Raw genomic sequence first — 18223 nt, 5'->3', positions numbered from 1 at the left:
TATTTGAATTTTATGCAGTCTCAACGTTTTTGGAAACAGGGTTGTAGAAATAAAATAAATGATTTAGAAATGGTAAATGTATAAATATACATGAATAACATGGTAGATACTGTATATGAATGATATTAATGTGGATTTTAATTGTATTGTTGAGGAAGTTGCACCATCATTTGGCCCTGGAGGGCAGGAAGAATCTGCAGAACTTTAATAATTAATCAGAAAACAGTCCTAATTAGGTAGAAGTGCTGGATTAAACAACTGGTCCCTTTTATTCCCTAATCAAACAACAATACAAAAGGCCTACATTTTTATGTACTGACAAAATAAAAAATAAACCCTGGTGATGGACAGGTCCAATGAACTGCCACTTTGGGGCAGTGTTGAGGCTATAGATAAAAAGCAGTGCTGAGATTATAGATGTAAAGTAGTGTTAAGGTCATAGATATACAGCAGTGTTGAGACCATAGATATAAAGCAGTTTTGAGGTGTTGCTGATGTTGGGGGAGTGGCTAGTGAGTTTGGTCAAGTGGCTAGTAAGGTTGGTCAATTGGCTAGTGAGGTTGGTCAATTGGCTAGTGAGGTTGGTCAAGTGGCTAGAGAGGTTGGTCAGGTGGCTAGTGAGGTTGGTCAGGTGGCTAGTGAGGTTGGTCAAGTGGCTAGTGAGGTTGGTCAGGTGGCTAGTGAGGTTGGTCAAGTGGCTAGTGAGGTTGGTCAGGTGGCAAATGCGTTAATCAAGTGGCTAGTGAGGTTAAGGGGACAAAATTGACCTGTGTGATCTAGTGTGACACCAACTGTCCTTGTTTAACAAGACTTAAAAGGCTTAAACTAACGACCCATCTCCTCTCCTGCACCCTTATACTGTATGAACCAAAATCACCCCTCAACTCTCCAAATATCTTACCCGTCTCCTGCCCCTCTGTCTATCTTCCCCCACCCACAAATGTTCAGCCTCAAAGCCAAATCCGATTAAACATTTATGATTATGTGCCTAAAAAAACTGTTACAAACCAAGCATTCCATTTGAAGTGGTGATGTTCTCTGAAGCTGCCCCTCTGATGGCCAAAGCAGACCCGTCCCCCATATACACACCCCACATAACACCAGAACTATCCCCCACCAAACATACAGTGGGGAGAACAAGTATTTGATACACTGCCGATTTCGCAGGTTTTCCCACTTACAAAGCATGTAGAAGTCTGTAATTTATATCATAGGTACTCTTCAACTGTGAGTGACAGAATCTAAAACATGAATCCAGAAAATCACATTGTATGATTTTTAAGTAATTAATTAGCATTTTATTGCATGACATAAGTATTTGATACATCAGAAAAGCAGAACTTAATATTTGATACAGAAACCTTTGTTTGCAAATACAGAGATCATATGTTTCCTGTAGTTCTTGATCAGGTTTGCACACACTGCAGCAGGGTTTTTGGCCCACTCCTCCATACAGACCTTCTCCAGATACTTCAGGTTTCGGGCTGTCGCTGGGCAATACAGACTGTCAGCTCCCTCCAAAGATTTTCTATTGGGTTCAGGTCTGGAGACTTGCTAGGCCACTCCAGGACCTTGAGATGCTTCTTACGGAGCCACTCCTTAGTTGCCCTGGCTGTGTGTTTCGGGTTGTTGTCATGCGGGAAGACCCAGCTACGACCCATCTTCAATGCTCTTACTGAGGGAAGGAGGTTGTTGGCCAAGATCTTGCGATACATGGGCCCATCCATCCTCCCCTCAATACAGTGCAGTCGTCCTGTCCCCTTTGCAGAAAAGCAGAGGTCCCACTCCACCCACCTCTATCCCACTCCACCTACCCACCTCTATCCCACTCCACCCACCCACCTCTATCCCACTCCACCCACCTCTATCCCACTCCACCCACCCCACCCACCTCTATCCCACTCCACCCACCTCTATCCCACTCCACCCACCTCTATCCCACTCCACCCACCCACCTCTATCCCACTCCACCCACCCACCTCTATCCCACTCCACCCACCCACCTCTATCCCACTCCACCCACCCACCCACCTCTATCCCACTCCACCCACCTCTATCCCACTCCACCCACCCACCTCTATCCCACTCCACCCACCCACCCACCTCTATCCCACTCCACCCACCTCTATCCCACTCCACCCACCCACCCACCCACCCACCCACCTCTATCCCACTCCACCCACCTCTATCCCACTCCACCCACCTCTATCCCACTTCACCAGTTTATATCACCCCACCCATCTCTACAACATCCATCTACTGTATTTCTCTCATCAGTCTACCTCTCTTTTCCCATCCATCTTTAGTTTCCAAGGTCATTTGAACACTGTATTCATTATTCATAAGCTCATTATTTGGGCAACAGATCAACATTAGCACAGTGCCTTTCAAACTGCCAGAAACTACAGTCATACCACGCGGGGCTTAACAGCATCCGTCCTCGGGAATGGTTTAGGAGAAGCAAATGGACAACAGTGTGTGTGTGTGTGTCAGTCCATTTTAGTAGGTGAGATAGAATAACCTATATCTTAGACAGTTGTTTAGAATAAATGGTTGCATTCTCTTTCCCTCTCTTTCCCTCTCAAATTGGATGTGATTTATTTTAATCACATACACTTTGTTCAGTCAAGGTAGATAAAACCACATAAAATACCAAAAATAAAACACAGAAAAATGGCTTTTCCAGTGAATGTTGATTGACACCACTTAGTTTCAGTACCTGAAAGCTTCAGTGGCAATGGTTTCAATCGCTTACAAGTACTACAAAGCTATCATACTGTCATGAATTAGAAATATGTCTACAGAACATCTCTAATAAGACTTGGCCATGCCTCCGGAGAAACAGAGATTCTTAAAAATGCACAAGAACTACAATCAGTTCAAGGTCATTAACCTCAGGATCTTCCCTCTCCACTGTCTGTCAGTCCGATGGATGTTAGATACAGGGTTGTTAAGGACAACAGGACATCAGGGTTAACATTCCTAGTCTCACCAAAAAAAGCCATGATATCATCAGTGACCATAAAGAAGCAGGATCTGTTTAAAGCCATGTCCAAAAGACAGCAATTTCTGGGGAAATAACACATTCACCGTTCTGAGTCACTGGGATTTAGTCATCAGACCAAAAGGAGGAGTGCCCCCTACTAGCCCTCCAACTATCCAGAGTACTGACCCAACAGTACCAACCCGACAGCACCGAACCGACAGCACCGACCCAGCATTACTGACCAAGCAGTACTGGCCCAGTAGTACCGACCCACAGTACTGACCCAACAGCACCGACCTGCATAAACGGACTGCTAGCATTTTAAACAAAAGAAAACACTGTTATTTTTTATAGCTCAACAAACAACACAGTGTTGTATTGCAAAATGGGTTATTCCAAAAAAAATTGAGAAAAAATAGAAAAATGTAGTGATGTAGTAGACAGGGCATTAGAGTAGTGATGTAGTAGACAGGGCATTAGAGTAGTAATGTAGTAGACAGGGCATTAGAGTAGTGATGTAGTAGACAGGGCATTAGAGTAGTGATGTAGTAGACAGGGCATTAGAGTAGTGATGTAGTAGACAGGGCATTAGAGTAGTGATGTAGTAGACAGGGCAGCAGTGATGTAATAGACAGGGCATTAGAGTAGTGATGTAGTAGACAGGGCATTAGAGTAGTGATGTAGTAGACAGGGCATTAGAGTAGTGATCTAGTAGACAGGGCATTAGAGTAGTGATGTAGTAGACAGGACATTAGAGTAGTGATGTAGTAGATAGGCCATTAGAGTAGTGATGTAGTAGACAGGGCAGCAGTGATGTAATAGACAGGGCATTAGAGTAGTGATCTAGTAGACAGGGCATTAGAGTAGTAATGTAGTAGACAGGGCATTAGAGTAGTGATGTAGTAGACAGGACAGCAGTGATGTAGTAGACAGGGCTTTAGAGTAGTAATGTAGTAGACAGGGCATTAGAGTAGTAATGTAGTAGACAGGGCATTAGAGTAGTGATGTAGTCAACAGGGCATTAGAGTAGTGATGTAGTCGACAGGGCATTAGAGTAGTAATGTAGTAGAGAGGACAGCAGTGATGTAGTAGACAGGGCTTTAGAGTAGTGATGTAGTAGACAGGGCATTAGAGTAGTAATGTAGTAGAAAGGGAATTAGAGTAGTAATGTAGTAGACAGGGCATTAGAGTAGTAATGTAGTAGACATGTGGAGCTGATCCAGAGGGAGGGGCAGTGTTTCTGGGAGATTCACCTAGTACAAACATACAGTAGTACATGATACGAATGATAATCTGATGATGATATGCAATATAATTATATTATTATACACAGTATATTAAAGGGAAGTTTGGGGTCCCCTGCTGGAGCTGCTGCCCCCGTGACCCGATACCGGATAAGCGGATGAAAATGAGGTGAAGATCAATCAATCAAATTTATTTATAAAGCCCTTTTTACAACAGCAGTTGTCACAAAGTGCTTTACAGAGACACCCGGCCTTAAACCCCAAGGAGCAAACAACAGTAGTGTTGAATTTCAGTGGCTAGGAAAAACTCCCTAAGAAGGTCGAATTTTAGGAAGAAACCTAGAGAGGACCCAGGCTCAGAGGGGTGACCAGTCCTCTTCTGGCTGTGCCGGGTGAAATATTAAGAGTCCAATTGGAATAATAAATACATTTCTTATTACTGACCAAGCAGTACTGGCCCAGTAGTACCGACCCACAGTACTGACCCAACAGCACCGACCTGCATAAACGGACTGCTAGCATTTTAAACAAAAGAAAACACTGTTATTTTTTATAGCTCAACAAACAACACAGTGTTGTATTGCAAAATGGGTTATTCCAAAAAAAATTGAGAAAAAATTGAAAAATGTAGTGATGTAGTAGACAGGGCATTAGAGTAGTGATGTAGTAGACAGGGCATTAGAGTAGTGATGTAGTAGACAGGGCATTAGAGTAGTAATGTAGTAGACAGGGCATTAGAGTAGTGATGTAGTAGACAGGGCATTAGAGTAGTGATGTAGTAGACAGGGCATTAGAGTAGTGATGTAGTAGACAGGGCATTAGAGTAGTGATGTAGTAGACAGGGCAGCAGTGATGTAATAGACAGGGCATTAGAGTAGTGATGTAGTAGACAGGGCATTAGAGTAGTGATGTAGTAGACAGGGCATTAGAGTAGTGATCTAGTAATAGACAGGGCATTAGAGTAGTGATGTAGTCAACAGGGCATTAGAGTAGTGATGTAGTCGACAGGGCATTAGAGTAGTAATGTAGTAGAGAGGACAGCAGTGATGTAGTAGACAGGGCATTAGAGTAGTGATGTAGTAGACAGGGCATTAGAGTAGTGATCTAGTAGTAGACAGGGCATTAGAGTAGTGATGTAGTAGACAGGGCATTAGAGTAGTGATGTAGTAGACAGGGCATTAGAGTAGTAATGTAGTAGAAAGGGCATTAGAGTAGTAATGTAGTAGACAGGGCATTAGAGTAGTAATGTAGTAGACATGTGGAGCTGATCCAGAGGGAGGGGCAGTGTTTCTGGGAGATTCACCTAGTACAAACATACAGTAGTACATGATACGAATGATAATCTGATGATGATATGCAATATAATTATATTACTATACACAGTATATTAAAGGGAAGTTTGGGGTCCCCTGCTGGAGCTGCTGCCCCCGTGACCCGATACCGGATAAGCGGATGAAAATGAGGTGAAGATCAATCAATCAAATTTATTTATAAAGCCCTTTTTACAACAGCAGTTGTCACAAAGTGCTTTACAGAGACACCCGGCCTTAAACCCCAAGGAGCAGACAACAGTAGTGTTGAATTTCAGTGGCTAGGAAAAACTCCCTAAGAATGTCGAATTTTAGGAAGAAACCTAGAGAGGACCCAGGCTCAGAGGGGTGACCAGTCCTCTTCTGGCTGTGCCGGGTGAGATATGAGATGTATATTAAACTGATAATAATAATTTCACTTATCAAGTGCACTAATCCAGATTTGTGATTTAGAGTGTACTGAGTGCACACGTTTAGTTAAATCTGGGACTCAAACCAAAAACCAGTATGTTGCTATGATGAAGTGTCCAAGCTCTACAATGTTCATTCTGTCCTGTGAATGGAAATAATAAATGTTTGTTTGTTTGTGTTGTAGCAGGTAGTAGGTGACATTGATGCTGATGGCGAAGTAGAGGCTGAAGTATAGCTGGGGTGGGGTGCTGCTCTGACCGTCACACCTCTCCTGGAGTTTTGGCAACAGATAACCATGCTGGGCAGGGACCCAACCCCAGGCAGAACCATGTTGGGCAGGGATCCAAGCCCAGGCAGAACCGTTATGGGCACAGATCCAACCCCAGACAGAACCATATTGGGCACGGATCCAACCCCAGACAGAACCACTATTTTTAAGAAAAATACTTGTGATAAATTGAACTGGGAGTATTAAGTATAAGCCCAGAACTATATGATTGATGGAAATAATTAGTGAAGCAAATTAATACAATTATACTGTACTTTTACTCCAAACTGTCACTGTAACAGTAACTACTAAATGGAACAATAGAGCGCAGTATGAGTCGTTTGTCAGTTATGGGGTAAATCTAAAATGAGGACTAGCTATGGAGAGCGGCTATTTATCCTGATAGCAGTTATATGTGCCCTGAATAGCTTAGACCTGACAGCAGACATACAGCATTGCATAAAAAATATGTTGTTAAATAACAATAATAAGAAGAAAGTGGGAAGGAGAAAGTGTAATTATTAGGAGTCCAGACACGTCTACATCAGCATACAGTATAGTGTTATTATGGATTCTGGCTGATTCAATGTATTTTTCCCTTAACCACAACAATGTGGAAAAGCCTTGGCCAGTTTAGCATAAAAACAGCTCTGTACATCCAATCCAAAAGGTTCCTAAGCAACAGGTGATCTCACAACACTACTGTAGCAGAAATGGCTTTTCACAGTGTGGTGCTGAAATCAACTCTTCTCAGTCACTTTAGAGAATAGAGACACATCTCAAGGACACCTTGAAAACCGTTCTGTAATGTCAAGAGACGTTAGTGGCCATGTCACAGAATGAGTCGTAAAACACATCCTATAACCTAGTCAGTGCTCTACTTCTGAGCAGAGGCCATTGGGAACAGGATGTATTTTCAACGAGTGCACTCTGTAGAGAATCATTTTTTAGGATGCAACCACAGTCTTTCAAGCTGAACTCAAAGGAGAGAAAACAATCAGACGTGAACAATGAGAGCACATCTGTCTTGAACACAAGGCCCACTAATGTGAAACATCGTCAACATTCCCTCACATTGGCTGTGGTCACCAGGCATACACAGAGTCTGTTAGCACATTCCTCTGGCTCAGAATAGTTTGTTCGCACATTGCACTAGCTCAGAAATAGTTTGTTAGCATATTGCACTAGCTCTGAATATTTAGTTTGCACATTGCACTAGCTCGGAATAGTTTGTTCGCACATTGCACTAGCTCGGAATAGTTTGTTCGCACATTGCACTAGCTCGGAATATTTTGTTAGCACATTGCACTAGCTCTGAATATTGTGTTAGCACATTGCACTAGCTCTGGATATTTTGTTAGCATATTGCACTAGTTCTGAATATTTTGTTAGCATATTGCACTAGCTCTGGATATTTTGTTAGCATATTGCACTAGTTCTGAATATTTTGTTAGCACACTGTTCTAGCTCTGAATATTTTGTTAGCACACGGAAAAATCTCTTGGTGCATTGCTCTAGCTTGGGTTTGTTTGCATATCATCCAACATCAGTTGGCATCATTATGTGTTTCTCTAGCTAGATTCAACAGATTATTATCTAACATTAGTTGGAATCTTTATTTGTTACTCTAGCTTGTTAGAGTCTGACAGCTTATTGTCTAAAATCAGTTGGCATAATTTTGTATGCAGAAGAGTTACCAGGTGCCATCTGTCATCAAAAATAAATCTATATTTGAACCTCGAAAAGTCAGCAGGCATCCCCTTTGGGCTAGTTATGTTATATCAGGTAGTTTCTTGCATATTTTAATTTCATTAACACGGGCGCTGCCATCACTATACATTTTAGCTAACGTAGTTTTAGACTTGATTAGTTAATAATTGCTCATTAATTCTATCCCATGAATGTTATGAAATCACACTGAAACCAAACAACTTTCTATCCCATGAATGTTTGCTGTCAGACAGATCCGTGCAGACGGCGGTCTGAAGGCAGACAATATTGCTACCACCTAGGGTCTGGTGCAATACAACCAGTCTCAGTACCCCAGCAGGATAGAGAAGACAGGGAGGTAGGGCTGAAGGGACAGAAGCGTTTATGGGCAATGGCCTCTGCCAGACAGCCTGTCAGAATGGACATTTAATTATATATAATTATGGTCTAGAAAATGTTATCATCAACCAAACTCTGACACCCATTCATATAGAAAATGTACAACAGGCTAATTAAAACATCTGTTCATCTAACATTTTGGCGGATGTTAGCAGTGTTGAGTATTGAACTGTACAACCCTAACAACTTATAGCACACCAATTGAATGTGATGTCATAGCTCATCCACACAACTCACAGGTCAAACCTGATTATATTTTGCATATTTCCTGTATAGAGGAGCCAGCTCCTATTCTGACCATGAGTGATTGGAGGATGTTAAAACAAAACAAACCAACCAATACCTCTGTAAAAATCTGTGTGTAAAAAATAGATTGTGTTGTTTACAGTGACATAAATTAATAGAAGTTTAATCAATGTTTAGGAACGAATATACATGTCACATTACTGTATCAGTAGAGCAAAGGACTGCAATGTATTACCACGTTAATTGTTTGCACCTGTCTCTGCACTGAACTAGTCAATTCATCTATTGTCATTTTAAATATATGTACACCATTGTGGTATTGTCATTGTCTTAAGGTAATGTAGTTCTATCTTGGCGCTGTGTTTACAAAATGTCTGAACTGAGATCGATGATGGGCACTGCGAAAGCAGCGTTTGGGGTCTGAGAAATCACATGTCCACTGAACAGGAGCAGACATTCCAGGATCATCATTATCAAATCAATGCCAGAGAAGTGTAATGAATTACAGTGTTAAACAGTGTGCTAGAAAAGTGGCCACACCAGATGGTCTGTACCTAACTGTTTTTCAGTCTTTGTACTGTACCTGTTTATTCTGTGTTCGGTCATGTGGGATGGTGGGTTCAGTAGATGCTGCTTTTGGAGGCATCAAACGGGGACATGGAACGCATAAACCCTAAATAATACACAAAACATTTACAAAACTGCATTTATTTTCAATATGGTTATGAAGAATTCATTAATACATATTAATATTTCAGAAAACAAATCACAGAATCCTATAACCTGCCTCATAGTACTATCGTGTGACAATCAATATTTTCCATTAACATTTGGTTTGGATATCATCCAGAGGGAAATTATAGTCAGAAATCTATCGGCCTGTGAGATGCTGGTAGGAAGTCAGACAGGGAGGAAATCTTATACGCACCACTCCTTCTCACAGTAAGACAGGGAAGGCTTGATCTGTCCTCTCTTGGGTTCTGAGAGTGAGAAGAGCTAAAAGCATACACACACAGAGAAGAAGCTCAGTTGGGCTGCAGACAAGAGTCATCAGACCACATGTTCCATCTCACAAGACAGCAGACTGGTCAATAATTCAGTACTGGAGAAATTTCATAACCAGCAAACAAACAGACCGAATCCCAAATAACACCTTATTCCCTATTTAGTCCACTACTTTAGATCAGGGCCCTATGTGTCCCTGACAAATGTAGTGAACTATGTAGCAAATAGGCAACCAATGTGGGGCACACAAAAAAAACATGGAGGAAGGTGGAGAAAGAGGATGGACAGACCTGGGTTCAAAAATTATTTCAAATATTTTCAGAATTTGCTCGAGCAATTTATACTTTCCACTTATCAATCTTGTTGGATCCATGGGCCCAGGCAAGCTCAATGAAGAGCAGAAACAATACTATCAGAACCCACACAGGACCTGACAGACAGGACAGAAAACAAGACGAGAAAAAGGGTAGAAAAAAAATCAAACCGACAAAAAAGGATCAGAGAGAGACTGATAGAGAAAAGAAATGAGAAAGGTAGAAAGACAAAGAGAAAGCAAGAGATGAGAGAGAGAAAAAGAGAGAAGGGGAAAAAGACAAAGGAAAGCGAGAGAGAAGGATCAAAGAGGCAGAGAGAGAAAAGAAGTCAGCAGACAAAAAGAAAGCAAGAGAGAGGGATCTGAGAGTGAGATCAGAGCCACTATGAGCTACTGAGTAGGAGGATAACATGGCTTTGATTGTATTGGCCACCACCATGGCCCATAGCAATAACACAACAGACGCTATAGCAGCTCTACCCTGCCAATCACAGACCGGACTGGAGAAGCCTCTCAAAATGGCTGATGGTCATTATGAAGAGGTATGGAGGAAATTAATACACAACTCGTCTGCATAACTTGCCTGTATTCTCCCACAGTATTTATATTTATGTGCAATTTGTGATCATATCTAAACTGTATATCTTGCTTTGTCTGTGTTTTTTTTTCCTGTTTGCTTTTAATCATTGAAACTAACCTGTATGTAAACGTGTATACACTGGGCCTGGAAAAGAGACCCTGCTTTCAGTCTGTGTTCCTTGTTGATATAAAGGTTTATAGGTTTATATAATAATACAAATAATAATGTTCATAGGCAGTGAACAGGCAGGTTCCATCAGGTTGTGGAAACATTTAAAAAGATAAGAAATCTACACATATTGTTGTTTGTGAATTTTAACTGTTATTGGTGAAATTCCAAAAAGAACTTTGAATACATTAATGATTATTATTTTCTTAGCCTTTGCTTTCAGGAAAGATATATGGCTCATTTAAAAAACAATTATCTCCTCTGACAGGCAACTAGAACATATTAAATGGCAATCAACTCCCGGTTTCCTTTTTTCCTTTAAAAACAACAGCTTGTGAAATTATGGCAGAAACTGTTTACAGCTCAACAGCAGAGGATGTGTCATTATGTGTGTTACCATCAAGACAGACAGAGAGGAGCAACAGCAAAGTGGCACACTAAATCCCACTAGATTACGAAATCTACTCCAGTTTCTTCTGTTTATAGTTTAAATTGTGTTAATTTGAGTTTCACAAACGGTTTAAAAGAACTAAACAGCAGAGTGAGTTAAGTGACATATGATATGACTGGATCATAGCGCCATATATGTCAGCAAACATTGGGTGAAATCATATACATTCTGATTGCTTTCAATTAACTAGTTTTATATTCAGTTTAGGGTTGTCCTAGCTAAGCTAAACAGGCAAGTAAAGATAGCACATGGGAAGCTGTCATTATTAATGTCAACCAAGTCAATGGTGAAGTGTCATTATTAATGTCAACCAAGTCAATGGTGAATAGTGTCATTATTAATGTCAACCAAGTCAATGGTGAATAGTGTCATTATTAATGTCAACCAAGTCAATGGTGAATAGTGTCATTATTAATGTCAACCAAGTCAATGGTGAATAGTGTCATTATTAATGACAACCAAGTCAATGGTGAATAGTGTCATTATTAATGTCAACCAAGTCAATGGTGAATAGTGTCATTATTAATGTCAACCAAGTCAATGGTGAATACTGTCATTATTAATGTCAACCAAGTCAATGGTGAACAGTGTCATTATTAATGACAACCAAGTCAATGGTGAATAGTGTCATTATTAATGTCAACCAAGTCAATGGTGAATAGTGTCATTATTAATGTCAACCAGGTCAATGGTGAATAGTGTCATTATTAATGACAACCAGGTCAATGGTGAATAGTGTCATTATTAATGACAACCAAGTCAATGGTGAATAGTGTCATTATTAATGTCAACCAAGTCAATGGTGAATAGTGTCATTATTAATGACAACCAAGTCAATGGTGAATACTGTCATTATTAATGACAACCAAGTCAATGTTGAATAGTGTCATTATTAGCATAATGTCTGCACCCCCTCTTTTTTCCCTTTTTTTCTTTTTCCAATGCAGATTCTCACACCCAATCACACAATCTCACACACAAAAACACATAGTAGTAAGATAGTAGCACCACTGGCTTGGCTTGTAAGCAATTCAAGCAGCCAGTGGCAAAAGACATACATGGATGATATTTGTAATGGAAGTCGCCCAGTCATAAAAAATACTATGTATAAAAAGATTCATTAATTTGGCACACTGCTTAATGTTGGATAGCTAAATATTCAAACATGGTAGGATTTGAATGTGCGACAAAGTGGTCTAACTTCAAGACTAAATTTTATGTTGCAGTAGTACGTCCCAATACTGGCATAGTGGCTTACTTATTTTCATAACAGTACATACACTTTACCATAACCAATGCAGTGCATAGGTTTAGTAAGCAGTAAAAGTATGCAGTCTAGATGCAGCCTGGTTGCTACATGCTACTAGTCCCAGGGGGGGGAAACAACTCTGAGTCATGTTAAACCAATGGTGGAACACAGACGCTGTGATTCCATGAACAAGTCCACAATCGCCCCCATTCCCTATTAACCCTGATCAGAAGTAGCGCACTATGAAAGGAACTGGTGAGCATTTGGGACTCCTCAGCATTTCTGTTTGAACTTCACACAACAAACAGCCGGAAGACATGCAAGACTTCTGAACGCGACTGCCCTGAGAACCCATCTCCCATTGGGTTGAGAGAGACTCTGTCTGATGCAGGGATCCTCAGCTCAATTCCCCTGAGAACCCATCTCCCATTGGGTTGAGGGAGACTCTGTCTGATGCAGGGATCCTCAGCTCAATTCCCCTGAGAACCCATCTCCCATTGGGTTGAGAGAGACTCTCTGTCTGATGCAGGGATCCTCAGCTCAATTCCCCTGAGAACCCATCTCCCATTGGGTTGAAAGACTGTCACTTTTGGTCCTCTACACGAGGCAAGATGGTTGTCCCTCCGACAGGTTTGCCATCATGTCTCAATAGACTTTAGGTACCATCAACAATAAAATAAAAAACTGTGGAGAAATGTTTTTGAACCATCAACCAACTAAATTATAACATCATCTCTGAGTCAAGATCTTAGTGCTTGATTTCACGATTTGTGTTTTAGTTCCCAGGAATCTTGAATGCACAAAAAGTGTCAGTAGCTATACAGTTCTCAGACAGGGGACTTCTAATAATTATTTATCACACTAGTTTATCCCCAGGGTCAGACTACGGGCCGGTTTCGCAGACACAGATTAAGCCTAGTCTAGGACTAAAAAATCTAGTTCAATAGAAAACTCCATTGAGCTTGTTGTTTTAGTCCTAGACTAGGCTTAGTGAGTGAAATCGGCCCTAAGAGCACTTATGAAACCCTGACAGATAATGAAGTGCACAACAAAACCCTGATAGAGAGCATACTGGGTTACAATAGAACGCCACTTTATACTTTAAAAAGCAACACACTCCCACTTCTCCCAACCCCTCCCCTCTTTCTTCTTCCCACCAACACCCCACCACCCCCTCCCTACCTCCTCCTCCTCCCACCTCCCAATCATCATAATTAGTTCCAATAAGGAGGCTGTCTGTGGAATGACCTCTGGGCTCGTAGTCACATCACCCCTAAAGGGAGCCCCCCTGCCCTCCTGAATGTACTAACGACGTGTTGTGGGACTAATGAAGGGTCATGTGATGCTGAGGGAGGTCCTGGGGCACCAAAGGAAGAGGTTCCTCCTATGAGGGGGTTGTCAGAGGCTGTGTGCGCACGTGTGTGCGTGTGTGTGTGTGTGCGCGTGTGTGTGCGTGTGTGTGCGCACGTGTGTGCATGTGTGTGTGTGTGCGCACGTGTGTGCGTGTGTGTGTGTACGTGTGTGCGTGTGTGTGTGTGTGTGTGCATGCGTGCGTGCGTGTGTGTGTGTGTGTGTGTGTGTGTGTGTGTGTGATATATAATTTACTGTTCTGGGGAAAAAGGGCATCATGGAATCTTAAAGAGTAGATATAATATATTGCAGTTGGACCCACCCCTCTTCTGACTTCGACCCCTTCCTGGCTATATCTTTTCCAGACCACACCCCTCTCCTGGCCCCGCCCCTCTCCTGGCCCCATTCCGCTACTGGCCCTATCCTTCTCCTGGCCAAACCCCTCTCCTGGCCGCACCCTCTCATGGCCCCGCCCTGTCTGTACCCACAGGAGTTCCATTACCCAGATGAGATTAGAGATCCGGGAAAATATGATTCCGTAGCATGGCGGAATGAGTCACTGCTTCCTGATGTTCCCTCTAGGAGAAAATAAATTATGCCTGAAATGGCACCCTATTGTCTACATAATAAGAGTCTGAAGATAGTGAACTATAAAAGGAACAATGTGATCAACAGTAGTGGACTGTACCAGGAATAGGGTGCCATTTGGAAAAGCTAGTTATTCTCCTTCATAGAAAAAGATACAATGACATCACATCAGTGACTATCAGAAAGGCCAACGATAATTATTCAGAGGGTAAAATACTGGAGCATTTGTGATGACCCGGACAGGAGAATAATATCCAGGGCAGAAAATCTGGCCATTCTTTATTAAGAGTAGATATATCAGTAAACAAATCAAATGCTAGAAGTAGATATAAGAGTAGATATATCAGTAAACAGAACAAATGCTTCAATGCTGTGTAAGAACTCAGCTACAGTCACTACAGTGTCAGGACCCGTCCATACTGATTTTAGAGAGTATGTAGACCGATTTTAGAGAGTATGTAGACCGATTTTAGAGAGTATGTAGACCGATTTTAGAGAGTATGTAGACCGATTTTAGAGAGTATGTAGACTGATGGCAGAAGGCTACTGACAACAGAGTTGCTATTCCAGTCAGCTTGTGTCTCTATCCATCAGATTGATTTATTCATACAGGCTCTGATTCTCCCACTCAGTCCTTATCTAGTGGGACAAAATGTACTGGAGCTACCACTTCACACAATGAACAAGCTACAGATATGGTTATGTTATACAACATACAGATATGGTTATGTTATACAACCTAACAACATACAGATTTGGTTATTTAATACAACCTAACAACATACAGATATGGTCATGTAATACAACCTAACACAACTTAATGATATGGATATGTAATACAACCTAACACAACCTAATGATATGGATATGTAATACAACCTAACACAACCTAATGATATGGTTATGTTATACAACATACAGATATGGTTATGTTATACAACCTAACAACATACAGATTTGGTTATTTAATACAACCTAACAACATACAGATATGGTCATGTAATACAACCTAACACAACTTAATGATATGGATATGTAATACAACCTAACACAACCTACTGATATAGTTATGTTATACAACCTAACACAACTTAATGATATGGATATGTAATACAACCTAACACAACTTAATGATATGGATATGTAATACAACCTAACACAACCTACTGATATAGTTATGTTATACAACCTAACACAACTTAATGATATGGATATGTAATACAACCTAACACAACCTAATGATATGGTTATGTTATACAACATACAGATATGGTTATGTTATACAACCTAACAACATACAGATTTGGTTATTTAATACAACCTAACAACATACAGATATGGTCATGTAATACAACCTAACACAACTTAATGATATGGATATGTAATACAACCTAACACAACCTACTGATATAGTTATGTTATACAACCTAACACAACTTAATGATATGGATATGTAATACAACCTAACACAACCTAATGATATGGTTATGTTATACAACATACAGATATGGTTATGTTATACAACCTAACAACATACAGATTTGGTTATTTAATACAACCTAACAACATACAGATATGGTCATGTAATACAACCTAACACAAATTAATGATATGGACTTGTAATACAACCTAACACAACCTACTGATATAGTTACTTTATACAACCTAACACAACCTAATGATATGGTTACTTTATACAACCTACTGATATAGTTACTTTATACAACCTAACACAACCTAATGATATAGTTACTTTATACAACCTAACACAACCTAATGATATGGTTACTTTATACAACCTAACATGTACTCACTGTTTATCTAAACTTTATTTTGTTGTGTCACGTGGGGCCTCTCCGTTTTTGTTTGTTTAGTGAGGTGAGGACAGAGGAACCTTTTGCTAATGGACTTTCAGTGATCTTAGCAGGAGGCAAACAAATGTGAAAAGGCCATCCCAGCATGGGAGACCCGGCCCAGTGTGTTTATGGGTCCAAACAGTGTCAGTGGGACACCATCCGTCTGGTCATTTGTTCTGACCTAACTTACAAATCATCAATGACCAATCATTACTCTGACTTGAAAGCAGCAACTTGAAACCATTAATCCTGATCCCTGACCCGTGAAACTATAGTAGAAAACCAGAACTTATTCAATGAGCACTTTTAAAATAATCACTGATCATGCAAAAGATCATCCCTAAACACTACTTTGGGGTATATCTTCTCTATTATGGCAGTTTGGAGCAACTGTGGTCAAAAAGTTTTAAACTTTCGTACCACTATTCTCTATGTAGTGCACTACTTATGAGCCCTGTTCTCTATGTAGTGCACTATATATGAGCCCTGTTCTCTATGTAGTGCACTACTTATGAGCCCTGTTCTCTATGTAGTGCACTATATATGAGCCTTATTCTCTATGTAATGCACTACTAATGAGCCCTGTTCTCTATGTAGTGCACTACTAATGAGCCCTGTTCCCTATGTAGTGCACTACTAATGAGCACTGTTCCCTATGTAGTGCACTATATATGAGCCTTATTCTCTATGTAGTGCACTACTAATGAGCCCTGTTCTCTATGTAGTGCACTACTAATGAACCCTGTTCCCTATGTAGTGCACTACTAATGAGCCCTGTTCCCTATGTAGTGCACTACTTATGAGCCCTGTTCTCTATGTAGTGCACTACTTATGAGCCCTGTTCTCTATGTAGTGCACTATATATGAGCCCTATTCTCTATGTAGTGCACTACTAATGAGCCCTGTTCTCTATGTAGTGCACTTCTAATGAGCCCTATTCTCTATGTAGTGCCCTTCTTAAGAGCCCACTGGACCCTCCCTGTAATTTCATTCCCTTGGATTGAAGATTATTTTACATTAGCAGGGAACATAGTTGTTATCCATTAACTGACTTCAGAGTGATAATAACTTTAAGAACAAAAGAGCACTTCTCTCCGTACGACTGATAGAAGAGACAGACTAACAGAAATACAGGACTGTACGTGTGTACTGCAGAACATGCTCCTGTGAGGGAATGATCCATAAAATACAGACACAAAGGATCTGATTAGAATGTGTCCCAGTGGGCAGCTGGGGAGACTTTCATATTGTTCTAGAAATCAGTAACCAGCTCAGTAAAAGCTCTTTATTACAGTTATAACACAATCACCAGCTTCACACCTTTCCAAATCACCATGTCATGATGTAAATTGCCATTAAATAACATTTATTTTGCAATAGACTAAACACTGACAAATGAATAAGGGGTTGAAAAAGCAACCGGGACATTCAGTTCGCTTTCTGAATGGACTGAACTGAAATAGAATTGACCCCAAAACTAAAGGCAAGCAGCACAATTATCACCTGCAGTGGAAACACAGTGAATCACCTGTTCAGCACCTAGCAACAGCTGCTCACGGCAACCTAATCATGCCTCTTTGGTATTCATCAGAAGAGACCTGCAGTACAAATGTCTTAATCAACCACGACAGTAGAAAGAAAATGTGTCTGTCTGTCTTCTGCGAGTTAGAATCTATAATTCCCAGAGGAAAGTAACCAAAGACAGCTGTTCTTTCAGTTCATATAGACATTATGTGTGAAACACTATTTTCTCAGCACTCAAAGGAGCTCTGAAGACCCACACACGCTCACACACACTCACACACACCCACGCAAAATATTCATCATAACATAACAAATGATTGATCAACATAAGATAATGATTACTATTCATCAGTATAACCTAACAAATTATCATTTGAAGATAATGCCATCAGAATGACAACCATCAAACCCAAATTTACCAGAGCCTCGATGTAATTACCCAGATGAGCAATCTAGTCAAGAGGATAAGGACTAAGAGACCCAGACGAGCAGTCTAGTCAAGAGGATTAGGACTAAGAGACCCAGGTGAAGAAATGTCTAGTCTGCAGGATTAGTATTAAGAGAC

General features: G+C 40.7%; 1 long non-coding RNA gene across 1 annotated transcript in view; it reads right to left on the bottom strand.

Moving 5' to 3' along the window:
- LOC105008055 overlaps window positions 1–18223 on the bottom strand; it is a 42623-nt gene that overhangs the window by 16652 nt on the left and 7748 nt on the right. Inside the window, exons 3-4 of the long non-coding RNA XR_827606.4 lie at window positions 9503–9570; window positions 9158–9247 (exon numbers count right to left, since the gene is read on the bottom strand). This is a non-coding gene — a long non-coding RNA (uncharacterized LOC105008055). The remainder of the gene's footprint in view (window positions 1–9157; window positions 9248–9502; window positions 9571–18223) is intronic.

This window comes from Esox lucius, chromosome 19 (assembly GCF_011004845.1).
Source record: "Esox lucius isolate fEsoLuc1 chromosome 19, fEsoLuc1.pri, whole genome shotgun sequence".
Taxonomy (NCBI): domain Eukaryota; kingdom Metazoa; phylum Chordata; class Actinopteri; order Esociformes; family Esocidae; genus Esox; species Esox lucius.
This window is presented reverse-complemented; position numbering and strand designations above follow the sequence as displayed.